The sequence below is a fragment of the Octopus bimaculoides genome, chromosome 2 (genome assembly GCF_046866305.1).
Source record: "Octopus bimaculoides isolate indiv1 chromosome 2, ASM4686630v1, whole genome shotgun sequence".
Classification (NCBI taxonomy): Eukaryota; Metazoa; Mollusca; class Cephalopoda; order Octopoda; family Octopodidae; genus Octopus; species Octopus bimaculoides.
Window position 1 is genome coordinate 105,171,390 of NC_142929.1, and position 15,344 is coordinate 105,186,733.

The following is a 15,344-nucleotide window of genomic DNA, read 5'->3' on the forward strand; positions in this document are numbered from 1 at the left end:
TATTATTATTATTATTATTATTTTTATTGTTCATTGATATAATATGAATTATGGGTTAGTCAGGAGATATTTGCAACGTAAGAAATATTTTCGTGTTATAAAGGAAGCAAATGACTGATTTCACATCATCTGACAAGCCTATAAACTAGCAAGGTTTAACATTTTTATCTGTAATTCCAAAGAGATTTCTTTATCTTCTTACAGACTGTTAGTTTTTTCAGTAGAGTCCTACACAGAAACAAACCACGATCGGAACTCGCCGATACAAACGTTAAGTGAAATGTAATTGCTCGACCAAGAATTGAGCCTGCGTTGCAACATCAACTTGCTGGGCACTTGTGAACATTCAACTTTGTTTCTAGCGAGTCAACATGGAGTCTTTATGTATTCGCTCGACCTGCTAGAAATAGCAACCAAATCTCCCTCTCAAATTCTATATTACTGCCTTGAAAAGAATGGGGGAATATTATATAACGTAGTCCTAGATGCACATCACCCTAGGAAAGGACGGGTTAGACATGACTGGAACGCTTTTGATCGTAGGTCTACGTTTTCTTGTCTGACCTGGAATAAACAGCAATTATAACCATTCATGTAAAACTGCTCTGCTAACAGATATGTTCTTCATGAATATTATTATACATTAGGACATTTCTATGTAATGTATATCTTTTTATTTTTCAATTATAACAGTCAATGGACTGTGGTCACGCTGGGACACTGCCTTGAAGGGTTTTAGTCAAACAGATCGACCCCAGTATTCATTTTTTAAGTCTCTTTTCTTGAATCTCTAAGTTATGGAGACATAAACCGACAAGTAGTAGTGGGTGGAAGAAACACAGGCACAAAGACACGCGCACACATATACGTATATATTAACATATATTATTATATATAATGAAGTTCCACTCAGTTTCTATTTCCCAAATTCACTTACCAGTCGGCGCTATTGTGGAAAACACTTACCCAGGATTGAGCCTGAGCTCGTTAACCACATAGCCTGTCTGCGATGACTGTGGTCAACGAACTCGGAAAACGCTGGGAAAGTTTAAGGGTTGGGCATGAAAATTTTAGTAATCCTAAGCAGGTACTATTGTATAGTTGTTTATTCAAATCTCGTATGTTTATTATCCATTTTGTAATCCATTCAACCAAACTATAATATAAAGCAGAAGACACTAGCGATTAGATATAGAATCAAATGTACGATGAATCGAAAACGGTTTGGAAATCTAAAACAATCAAAAGAATCACACCCCATTTCAAGATTTGTTTATAGATATGGTTCCTTCTGACTATATATATATATCTGACTCAACGGTACTTGTTTGCAGGTTAATAAGCTGGAACCAGTAATAATTTAATGTTTTGACAAGCACAAAACATTATCGTTGAGAAAACATGAACTGTTGAATATGATGTAAGACGTCTAGCCTCCTACTGACTCAGCCAGATCGCAGAAAGGACGTTAGTTCTTTAGTTTGGTTTAACTTGCTATAAGAAATTGAGTTCTATAGTTTGGTTTAGTTATCACAGTTCAGGCAATTCTGAAGTATAGCCTTTTAATATATTTTATTTTGCTTATATGAGCACTTATTAGTAAAAAGAAGGCGAAGCAAACATTGGAGTGAATAATCATTCATTTTAACTGTACGATACATCAAATCTCTCAAGAAGCTGCGTGGTATTTGTGAGTATAAGTTCAGTGCAATGGAAATATTTACGTGTCGTGGATATAATTGCTCCAAAGCATGTGTTTAGAAACGTATAATTAAAAATGAACGTAGACGTACAAGAACGACGCCATTAGACAATAACAACAAGTACAACAATAGCAACGACAACAACGGGGAGGACGATGACGTTAAAACAAAACCCGGGAAAGTAATAATGTTTTCTGCAATATATGCAAACTGCACTTTGTGACTATATAAGGGTATTAACATATTTATGTTGGGTGCCTGCAATTGCCTTGTTTAGTATAATCTAACGCGATTTATACGTGAGTGTATGTATATGTGTGTGTATGTGCGTACGCGCATGTGTGCGTATATACATATATAAATAGATACATAGGTATATATATATATATATATATATATATATATATACACATATGTAAATATGTAGATAGATATATATTTACATAAATAGATACATAGATAGATACATAGATAGATAGATACATACATACATACATATATATATATATATATATATATATATATATATATATATATATACATATGTAAATATGTAGATAGATATATATTTACATAAATAGATAGATAGATAGATACATACATACATACATACATACATATATATATATATATATATATATATATATATATATATATATATATAAACGCACATACTTACGTGTGTATGTATCTACTAAGTTCTTTTTAATGTATTTATGAACTATCTTCTAATGCAATGAGATGGTGCCACAGCACACACTCTTACTGTTGATATTTAATTCTAATATATAGCTTAGTTTCTAGTTAACCCTGGCAAGAAAGAAATTGCGCCAGTCGGGTAAATAGAGTCGGAGTGAAAGACTTCATACGTTACTATAAATTTACTTCCGTAAAAAATTCTGCATCGAGTAATGGTTCAATTGATTCCTAATTTCAGAACTAACTTAAACAAAACTGACAGCGTCGTGGTCTGATCTTTAGTAATATAAACATACACTCAGTCACACACAAATGTATAATATTTGCATGTATGTATGTTATCAACACATATATACATAGACGCGCGTGCACGCACACACACACACACACACACACACACACATACACACACACACACACACACACACACACACACACACATACACACACACACATATATATATGTGCCTGGAATATATAGTACCATTTTAATACTTGTTTTACAAGTGTTTCATTACAATATGGGAAATATATAATATTTGTATATAAACATTAGTATTAATAATAATAATGTAAATATAATAAATCCATAATATTGTTTTGAATCTGTGCTTGAAGTTGTACAGATTTACACGTGTGTATTATGAATTTATTATATTTATATCATCATTGATATTTTGAGCTGAGTGGGGGTGCTAGATTCCTTTGTTCGAAAATATAAGGATACAGATCGTGTCGTATATCCAGCTGGAGACGATGTCTCTTGGGGCTAAATTACAGCAACATTAATCCTAAACCAGGACTGCTATGTTATGTTGGCAAACAATCTTTAATATACGTATATGTCTGTTAATAAATGTATTTATGAATATGTATGAATATATATATATGTCTATATCAATACGTGCATATGTGAGCGAATGTTGCATAAAATGAATGTATCTATAAATGTGTGTGCGTGTATGTATGAGTGTGCATTTATGTATACACTCATGTATACATATGTCTGTGTGAGTGTGTGCCTGTATGGAGATGAATATGTATGAATACGATTATGCATGCATATACACATTTGTCTTGATGTATATATTCGTATGTTATATGTATCTATAAGTATGTGTGTGTGCGCGCGTCTGTGAGTGTTCGTGCGCGTGTGTACGTGTGCTTGTGGTTTTTCTGAGTGCATGTGCTTGTAGGAGGTTCCTTAATATACACACGCTAACTTTGAAAATACATATACTATAAGCTTGATGAACAACATAATCGTCCTTCATTTGATCAAGTCTGGTTCCCGTCTAGAGTGTAAACCAGTTAATCAAATCAACAAAGGATATTTTATAACCTTTGCAAGTTTTTCCACCATGAAAATGAACAAGACGCGTTAAATTATATTCTTTTCTCGAGCCATAGGTGGAACAGGTCAAACGTATACATCTACAAATATGTCTGCTCGCACATTTACACAGACGTATTCGCAACCGTATAAAATGTCACCTATTTGAACATTTCCGAAATTCTTTCGGAATAACGACACTCCGCTCTTACTTGCTTCTTTTACTTTATCTTTTTTTCTAAGCCTCTATAATTTTTTTACTCCGATGTTCTATTCTATGTTTCTTCTTTTTCCTTGTTTTTCTATAATCTTTTTCTTCATTTTCTTACTGATCTTAATATATTTTCATCCTTTTGGGTTCTCGCAATTTTTATTTTATTGTTTTCTTTCTTATACTTCATTTTGTTTTGCCCTTCCGTTTCCCTACGCATTTTTACTTAAATACATGTATAAACAATTATCCTGCCAATATTCTTTCCTTAGTCACTTGATCGGAACTAATGTATGGATATCTATATAAGTGACAACGCTAGTCAAATGAAGACCTCGATAAGAGACCTTAAGAAACGATTCATGGAGACGCAGCTTTGAATAAATAATATTATTCCAATCTATATAACATTATTAGGCACAGGAGTGGCTGTGTGGTAAGTAGCCTGCTTACCAACCACATGGTTCCGGGTTCATTACCCCGGCGTGGCACCTTAGGCAAGTGTCTTCTACTATAGCCTCGGGCCGACCAAAGCCTTGTGAGTGGATTTGGTAGACGGAAACTGAAAGAAGCCCGTCGTATATATGTATATATATATATGTATGTGTGTGTATATGTTTGTGTGTCTGTGTTTGTCACGCCAACATCACTTGACAACCGATGCTGGTGTGTTTATGTCCCTGTAACTTAGCGGTTCGGCAAAAGAGACTGATAGAATAAGTACTAGGCATCCAGAGAATAAGTCCTGGGGTCGATTTGCTCGACTAAAGGCGGTGCTCCAGCATGGCCGCAGTCAAATGACTGAAACAAGTAAAAGAGTAAAAGAGATAGGTAAGTAGATAGATAGGTACATAGGTAATACGGACAGAGAACGAGACACACACACACACACACACACGCTCGCACGCAAAAGGAGATAGAAACACATGACCATATACACACACAAAGACATATGGAGACACACATCAATACATAATAGACGCACGTACATAGTCACACAAACCCATACACATAGACACTTAAACACGCACACACAAGGAGACAGAGGTACACATACACATACACACCCATACACACACAAACACACATACACACAAATGCACACACACACATACAAACACAAACATGCACATACAAACACATGAATATGCAGAATGCATACATACAAACGTACGCACACGCATACATATATATATGCATACACACACACACACATACATACATACATACATACATACATATGTGTATACACATGCACGCTGACGCACACACAAGCACACACATGCACAAAAACAAAGAAACAAAAAGAATGCAGCTCTGATAACGGACAGAGCCAACAACTATTGGAGAGGCTGCAAGAAGCAACGAAAATTTTAGAAAAAAATAAATAAATAAGTAAATGAGTGGAAATCGAATCGGTCAGTGTGTTAATTAATACGGCATTAAAACAGGCTGACTCTTTCCAGGCACAACAAAATATTCTTCAACACACGAATTCACATAAAGAATCTTGTAAACCAAATACAAAAAAAAATCATTCATAAAGAATCTCTAAAAGAGACAAAAGCGCTAAATAAATAGTTTTTATCCAAATTCTGACTACTTCCCTCTCTCTCTCTCTCTCTCTCTCTTCCTCTCTCTCTCTCGTCCTCTCTCTCTCTCGTCGTCTCTCTTCCTCTCTCTCTCTCTCATATACATATATATATATTTATATGTCTTATTTCTTTATTGCCCTCAAGGGGCTAAACATAGAGGGGACAAACAAGGACAGACAAACGGATTAAGTCGATTACATCGACCCCCAGTGCGTAACTGGTACTTAATTTATCGACCCCGAAAGGATGAAAGGCAAAGTCGACCTCGGCGGAATTTGAACTCAGAACGTAACGGCAGACGAAATACTGCTAAGCATTTCGCCCGGTTTGCTAACGTTTCTGCCAGCTCGCCGCCTTATATATATCTGTATGAGTGTGTGTGTGTGTGTGTGTGTGTGTGTGTGTGCGTGCGTGCGTGTGTGTGTGTGTGTGTGTGTGTGTATGTGCGTGTGTGTGTGTGTCTGTTTGTGTACATGTACGTGTATGCATGTGTGAGGCCTTGTTGAGTGATTATGAAACGCATGCATGAGATGGAGGGAAGTACAGAACAATCGTGGCAGAGATAATACTAATACTAATAATCATGATATAAATAAAAATGAAAACAAAAAGAATAAGAGAAATGAAATATGCGCATTTTTTCTTTATTTCTTAATTTCAAATTCAAATTTCTAATCTCATCAAATATTATGAAAAAATGATTGTCTCTCTTGTAATAAATGTCTTTTAAGCGGCAACGCGTATTTGAAAAATTCTAGCTTTGATTAGAAACAGTGCTATTAAACCATTGACGATCGTCAAGGCATTATGTTTACAAAAAGATGCCTCTTCCATTACGCAACGAGGGATTACTATTATGGAATAGCAGCTTGAAACCAATATCTATACCTCGAAAAATATATCGAAAATGGCTCGTGAATTTTGTTAACAGTTTAAACTAAAATATTGGCTACTCTAAGAGACTGTCACAAGGTAGAACTCCCTGAAAATGGTTATCCTATATGTAGACACTTTTCTCTCGCTTGCTAAACTACTATTGCTCTATGAAGAAAATGACAAAAAAAAAGGGGGGGGGGAAACATTCCTTGAACTCCTTCCAGACTTAAGTCATTTTCCATCGATAAGAAATATCACTCCTTATAAAATGCTTAAATGGTATATCTCAGGTTATATCATGTTGGCAATTTCTAAAAAAAAATGAAATAGTACGACCATTAAAAAAAATAAGAAGAAGAAAAAAAGATAAGAAAAAAGCGTCTATCCTATGCATCCTTTTCCTTATTTCAATTTTCTAATCCTGCCAAATATTATAAAGAAATGATTATCTCCCCTTTATCAACTGCCCGATAGGGGTCAACGTGAATTTAAGATGAAATACTATTTGGAAAGAAGAAGATATTTGTAAGATAGGGGTATTAGAAGCGAGAGAAGAACTATTAAAATATAAGAGATAAAAATAGAAAAACTCCTTAGTGGTAAATGAAGAGTAGAATGGCACTAGTAAGGGAAAGAGATGGTAGGGTAGGAGTGCGTGTTAAAGGTTAAAACTTGAAAGGAATTTAAAAGGGTGTTATAAGTTAGATCACATAGGAAAGTGGGGGGCGCGGTGTAGCGAGGTTGTGACTTGGAAGTAGTGTAGTTTGTAAAAGAAGGAATGAAATAGAGATGGAAATTAAGGAGAGGGGGCGGGGAGAGAAGAGCTAGTGAGGAGAAAAAGAAAAGGAAGAAAGAAAAATAGATTAAGATAAGGAAGTAAGATAAGAGAGAGTATTTCAAGTATAAAATTTCTGGTATTTAGCATATGACAATAAAGCAAATAAAGATATAAGCAAAATAGATATTCTTTTCTTTTCTTCTCTAGGCACAAGGCCCGAAATTTGGGTGGAGGGGGCTAGTCTATTAGATCTACCCCAGTACGCAACTGGTACTTAATTTATCGACCCCGAAAGGATGAAAGGCAAAGTCGACCTCGACGGAATTTGAACTCAGAACGTAAAGACAGATGAAATACCGCTAAGCATTTCGCCCAGCGTCCTAACGTTTCTTATTTCTTTATTGCCCACAAGGAGCTAAACACAGAGGGGACAAACAAGGACAGACAAAAGGATCAAGTCGATTACATCGACTCCAGTGCGTAACTGGTACTTAATTTATCGACCCCGAAAGGATGAAGGGCAAAGTCGACCTCGGCGGAATTTGAACTCAGAACGTAACGACAGACGAAATACCGCTAAGCATTTCGCCCGGCGTGCTAACGTTTCTGCCAACTCGCCACCTTAAGTAAAATAGACATTAAGAGAGATTCGTTGTTTTGGGTCTTTAGGGATGATTTAAGAAGCTGTGGGAAGAATATTTATTGATAAAAAAAGTCTATTACGTAGAAGTCGACAGTGGATGGATAAAAAGGAGGGAGAGGGGTTGACGACTGGTTAAGAGTCGCTATTAAAGATGAAAGAATTCAGGAAGTTGAAAAAAGTAGAAGGTATGAGAAGTGCGATTAGGAAAGTCAAGTCATGTAAGCTGCTTGTTATGAAAGTGAGAGTGCGGGTGAGGTTTTGCTGGACTGTGTAGTTGTTTATGGAGAAGTTGAATGAATAAAACGGTGAGATGACAAAGAAGAACGGAAGACGAAGAGAATTGAAGAATATAAGAAGGTAAGGAAGTATTAGGATAATGATATTGGAGATTAAAGTAAAAAAAGGAACGTGGAAAAGTAAGGAATAAAAAGAAAAATAGAATAAGTACAATAGATAAAACGGAAAGGGAGGCCTTAACTGTAGAGATAAACTACAGATGGTGAGACGGAAGAAGGCTTCTGGGAGATAAAAGAAAGTGAGCTTGTGGAAATTTAATATTTTCAAGTATAAAAAATATAAATATGAATAAACAAGAAAGAGGCTGGTATAAAGAAGAATAAGAACTAGGCGCAAAGATAATCTGGTTGGTATGATTTGCAATGAATAAGTGAAGAAAATTAAAAATGATTATACTGTAATAGTGTAAAAAATATGATTGTGTCCAGCCATGTTGTTTGTAGTAACTCTCTGCATGCTAACTTCAAGTTTCAGTCGAAAATCACTACGATCGTGAATAAAAAGCTTCCTCAGTTAATTCATCTGAAGATTAACCAGTTATTTAACAAGGCTGATAGTTGTGGCTCCAAAGCTGGAGATAGTATTCATCGTATTTTCGATAAATAGTCTCCCACGCCAAATATGCGACTTGTCGCTTCGAATGTTATGTATGTATGTATGTATGTATGTGTCAAGTTCTCAATAAAGATCTGTGATATACAGGAAACTGACTGGGAGAGTAGTGCCTGCCATCGCCACAGATGGAGGAAGCAGGTTAAGGAGGGGTCGACACTTTTGAGAGTGCACGTATTCTGCATGAAGAACTTAAGCGTGCTGCTCGAAAACGCACTACTGGTGTAGTGAATGGGGAAAGCTTGATTTGCAATGTTTGCAGTCATGTATGCTTGTCAAGAGCAGGGCTTGTTAGCCAGTAACGGAGCCGCAAATGCAACATATAAGTTAGTCCTAGAGCGCACAATGTTCCTGAAGGTCAGCAATGGTCTTCCTCGATCACGAGTGGACGGCCATCATATATGTATGTATGTATGTATGTATGGATGGATGGATGGATGGATGGATGTATACAAGTAAATAGGCTCCAGTAACACTACGTGGTACCATGGGCAGGCGTCTTTTCCGACAACCCTGGGTCGACCCCAAAACTTGTGAATGGATTTGGTAGACAGAAAACTGAGAGAAACCCGTCATATATCTATGTATATATCTATATGTGTGTGAGTGTGCTTGCGTTTGTCTCCCCCCCCCCCCCACCACCACTTGACAATGTTGGTTTGTTTATATCTCCGTAGCTTAGCGGTTCGGTGAAAAGAGATGGAATAAGTATCAGACTTTAGAAAAAATACCGGGGTCGATTTGTTCGACTAAACCCTTCATGGCGGTGCCCCAGCATGGCTGCAGTTTAATGAGTGAAACAAGTAAAAAAAGATAAAAGGTATATGCATGTCTCCTATATTTTAATTATCATAAATCTTCCACTGAAGAGGGAGCCGGTTTCCAACAAAGATACAAGGAGATAGTTATATCTGCAGGGCAGCTGACCTCTATGATGGTACATAGCTCTGCCGCTCTGTCTCAAATAACAATATCCGGCCTGTTATGCTTACATTTGACAGAAGTTTTGATAGGAATACTCCACGTACGTACGTATGTATGTATGTATGTATGTATGTATGTATGTATGTATGTATGTATGTATGTATGTATGTATGCGCGTCCAATAACACTATCCGTATCACGTCCTCACTTTGTTGTTTTTTGTTATTGTTTTTTTTTGTTTTTTTAACTATATATATATATATACATATATATATATATATATATATATATATATATATATATATATATATATATATATATATATATATATATATGTATACAAAGATGTGCGTGTTAACATACATATACATACACACATATATGTATGTCTATTATATATAGTCATGCATTTGCGCGCGCGCGCATATATCTATTCATATGCATTTGTTCATATGTATGTGTTCTACTCGTGCCCATGCACCCGCCATATTACATACATTAGGTGTCTGAAGGAAATTAAACATAAATCATAGTAGTAGCTCATGAAATTAATTTAATTAAAAGACCACTGTGCAGTGAAGTGATCTAAAGATTGTTAGAAAACAAGTTCTGCACTTTCGTACGTACGGTTGGGAGATAATAAATAAAGGGAATAATATGGTTGTCTTTCAGGCGGGATACGGATACACTTTAATGCAAGGGACAGCTATTACTGAAAATAAATGGAATATGAGAGTTTACTGCCATAAGAGACTTGAGGCTATCTGCAACTACCATCACGACTCCCATCACCTCTATCACTTCCACCATTAATACCAGCACCACCAGCACCAGCACCAGCACCAGCACCATCACCATCACCATCACCACCACCACCACCACCACCACCACCACTACTACTACTACTACTACTACAACTACAGTCGCCGCCGCCGCCGCCACCTCTGCCGCTGTCGCCGGCACCAGCTGCCCGTCGCCACAATTACTTCCAGCACCACTATCATCAGCATCTCCGTTACTTCTATTACAACTGCCACCACTACCGGCTTAAACTTCGAAGTCATTATCAATACTATTCTTAAAGAATGATAAATTTGTACTGTACCAAATGCATTGAGTAATACTTCAATTTAATTTTAAATTGTTTTTATTTTGACATTAAAAACAAACATTTATAGGCGTGGCTGTGTGGTAAGAAGCTTGCTTCCCAACCACATGGTTCTACGTTCAGTCCCGCTGCGTGGCAACTTGGGCAAGTGCCTTCTACTATAGCGTCGGGCCTTGTAAGTGGATTTGGTAGACGGAAACTCGAAGAAACCCGTTGTATATATATATATATATATATCCTTTAATTCCTTATGTACTTTGTACTTCTATATGTAAACCATGTTGGCAAAATAACATAGTCTGCCATGGACACCTGTGCTTTTTTTCTTTTCTTCATTTCTTTTGTCACTTTTGTTATGAATTAAATTAATGAATTCAACGGGATACACCGTCTGCAAGTAGTTGGGTTCAGCATATTATCCTCCATTTTCTAATTGTTACACAAATTTTGGGTAAAACCTCCACTTTTACCCGCTCCCATTGATTGCACCTAGTATAGCACTAGTGTAGCAATAATTGGGTACCCTCCCACCAGTATACTGGATAGATATTATCCCTTAGTGGGTTGTACCCCCAACCCCTAACTCTCTCACGTTATATATATATATATATATATATATATATATATATATATATATATATATATATATATATATATATATATATATATATATATATATATACATATATATATGTGTGTGTATATATAATATTAGGGATAAAAATCCAAATTTACAGGTAAAAACTGAATTAAATTCAATTTATATATATATATATATATATATATATATATATATATATATATATATATACTAGCAATGCATCCGGCATTGTATTATTTGCTCCTTTCTTATGGGCAGAATCGGCACAGCTGATATATAGTTAATGGAATAACGGAAGTTATTGTTTGTTTAACAGTAAAGGGCGAGGGTACAATTTGCATGAAAGTGCTTCCTGTTCTTAAGAAGGATCAGAAACTATATATTGTTTCATCGTATAAAAGGGGGTTAAAACGATTTTGTCCAGAAATCACGTTTTCAATATCTAAATTTCCCCCTATCCCCACTGCAATTTCTTAATTTGTAACTTTTTTCCGAATTTTTTTGCTATCTACGTAGAAAAGTACAGAGATTACAGAGAATCTGGGAAATATATATATATATATATATATATATATATATATATATATATATATATATGTATGTATGTATGTATGTATGTATGTATGTCTACTACATATATATATATATATGTAGTAGACATACATACATACATACATACATACATACACATATATATATATATGTAGTAGACATACATACATACATACATACATACATACATATATATATATATATATATATATATATATATATATATATATATATATATATATATATATATATATATATGTATGTATGTATGTATGTATGTATGTATGTATGTCTACTACATATATATATATATGTGTGTATATATATATATATATATATATATATATATATATATATATATATATATATATATTTGTATATCTATACATATGTGGAAAATCGGTGTGTGTTTGTTTGTGGCGTTGTTAACTAACTCCTACATCGTTTTATTGATTTTGATGAAACTTGACACGTGAGTAGAACTCATGTCTGGAAACCTCGTGATATACTTATGAGCGAAGGTAAAGAATTCGCACTCACGGTGTTCAGGGTTAGGGTTACACCGAAAAAAAAATCGATAATACGGCCCCTGGAAATTGCTTTCTTATATCTGAGTAATAAGGCATTTCAATAGAACATCTTTACCCCCGGGAATTACCGGGTACACCAGCTAGTATATATATAATATATGTGCATGTATATATATATGCATTTTTTTTGTTTAATTTTTCTTAAAGTAACACTCAATGCCTCCTCCTCCACCTCGTCCACCCATCACCTACCTGCTTTCAATCTTTCTCTTTTAGCTGATGTCTCCCCGCATGTGTAGAATTCTACTGAAAAAGTAGACTTAAAAATACCAGACCACCACCAGAAAACCCGACATGCTAGAAACAACTGGTAAATGATATTATTTCTGAAGAAACTTCCCTGCTTTTCAAAAAGCAAAAAAGTGAAACATTAGGAGTGTGTTGCAGTTTGAAAGTTATGAGGTGATGAGTAAATTTCTTGAAGATTCATACTCTCTGTTTTTTCTCCATGTATTACCAAGAATAAAAATTTGAAAAAATAAAAAAATGAATATGGTGTGGAGAGAGAGAAAATTAAAATATTGCGAACGTATTTTGTGGGTGAAATCGTAATCTCCTGTATCGCAAACATAGGAATCGGAAGAAATTTAGGAAACAAAATAAGTTGGGAGGGGGGATGGAAATGTCACCTCGGACATGCTAGAAAGAAAAGATAAAGGACAGGATTTCTGGGAAAACTTCCTATTAAGTTTATATCGAAGATCAGATTTTTAAATATACTCATCATAAACACAAATTACACAATAGAAAAAGATCATTTCAATTGGATTTGAGCTGTAAATTTGCAGGTGCACACTGCAAGAAATAACATAATTCGCACAGAAGTTTTACCTAGAGTGTGTGTATGTGTGTCAAAGGAAGTTATTTTATGGCATTCTTTCGTTTGAAGAAGCAAAGTTGTCAACTCGACATATATGTGAAGCTCGCCAGAGCAGAGTGATCTGGAGCCTAACAGTACACTGTAGTTTGTTCGGAAAATTTTAATCCACACTGTTTTGAAGTGCAATATTCGCTTATGAAGGAGTTCGGAATGAATAGGAAGAAACGTTTATGCCCGGGATCCGTACCGTCTCTTTATCCCAAAGGGAAACCAAACGATCTCAACGAGGTATTCTTGTTGTCTCCGTTCCGCACCTGTTATGAACGCCCACCTGTTATGAATAAAGAAAGAAATAGGTCATGTACTGTTTAAGATTTCATTGTTTTCTTCAGACTGAAATTTTCACGGTAAGCTAATTGAATATATGTGTGTATGTATGTATGTGTGTATGTATGTATGTATGTATGTATGTATGTATGTATGTTCAATTAGCTTACTGTGAAAATTTAAGGGTATCGCGAAAGACCGAGTTCTTTTGCAGGGCTTAGAAATACTGAAGGACCGCTGCAATAATTGTGTGAATCTGTGAGGGCGATGTGATCTATAAACTCATAATTAACTGATCCTCCTGTATTTTCTTTTATCCAAACCCAGGGACCTTTTAGCACATCCTCGTGTGTATGTGTGTGTGTGCGTGCGTGCGTGCGCGTGTGTGTGTGTGTGTGTGTGTGTGTGTGTGTGTGTGTGTGTGTGTGTGTGTGTGTGTGTGTGTGTGTGTGTGTGTGTATTCATACGTACATACATTCATACAAACACGAATTTTAAGTTAGTTAACATATGATTGCGATATATTTTAACTTCAAGAGGTAACTTCACTGCAGTTACTGTGGAGAAAGAATTCTTTCTCATGGTTAAAAGGTATAAAAACGCCATATCTGCCTAGAGTTTTCTCTCTTTGGTATTCCCCATTGAGGAAGGCTAAAGTGTCAGAAACGATTGGTGAGAAGCGCTGGGAAGATACAGTGTTTTTTTTTTTACACCTTATATCATAAGAGAGGATTTTTTTTCTCCGTAGTAACTGCAGTGAATTTGCCATGAGAAGTTAAAATATGTCACAAACGAACCTAAAAATCAGTCACTGATGTTGACTGTTTTTAGTTAAAGCCACGGCTTTGAATCTGTCCAGGGTCATCTCTCTTAGGTATTTCCAATTAAGAAAGGCTAAAAAGCTAGAAACAGCCGTCTGGGAATATGATAAGGGGTGGTGATGAGGGAAGCATCGGGGAAATATAAGAGAGAATTTTTTTTCTCCACGCTAACTGCAAGTGAATTTATCATGACAAGTTAAAATGGCTCGAGTATATTTTAACTAACCTAAAGTTCGTTTATTTCTAATCACTACTTGGCGCTGATGTTACTCTGTGTGTGTGTGTGTGTGTGCGCGTGCGTGCGTGTGTGTGTGTGTGTGTCTGTGTATGTGTTGGAGGTGTTTGCGCGCATGTGGGTGTATTTAAATTACATACATATATATACAATGTATTTATACATACATAAATACCTATATATATATATATATATGCATACACACACACACACACACGCACACACACATATACGTGTGTATGCTTGTGCTTGAGCGTACTTACACTGTACTAATTATGTAATCAATCATTCTGTCACTTTTTGTCTGACGGCCAGCAACAGTATATTATTCGTTGTATAATGGACTTCACGCTGAGACTATGTAAATGGACCGTACTATTATCATAGATAACTAAATACTCTATAAACACAAATTGTGAACACATCTGAGTAAATTTTATACCTGTTTGAAACCAAATAAACCTACTGAAAACGCATAATTGTAGCACAACCTAATTCTTTTTCATAATAAATTTGTTGTCTTACGTTCGAGTAATAAATCTAATATCAATAAATGTTTCTGTGTGAAATAAAAATAACGCATACTTTATTTTTGTTCATGAAACCAAACAGTTTCCAT

General features: G+C 35.4%; 1 long non-coding RNA gene across 1 annotated transcript in view; it reads left to right on the plus strand.

Moving 5' to 3' along the window:
• The window catches only part of LOC149137183 (uncharacterized), a 26,300-nt gene extending 12,856 nt beyond the window's left edge, over positions 1-13,444 (plus strand). The window contains exon 3 of the long non-coding RNA XR_016237944.1: positions 12,739-13,444. This is a non-coding gene — a long non-coding RNA (uncharacterized LOC149137183). The remainder of the gene's footprint in view (positions 1-12,738) is intronic.
• Positions 13,445-15,344: the final 1,900 nt, after the last annotated feature.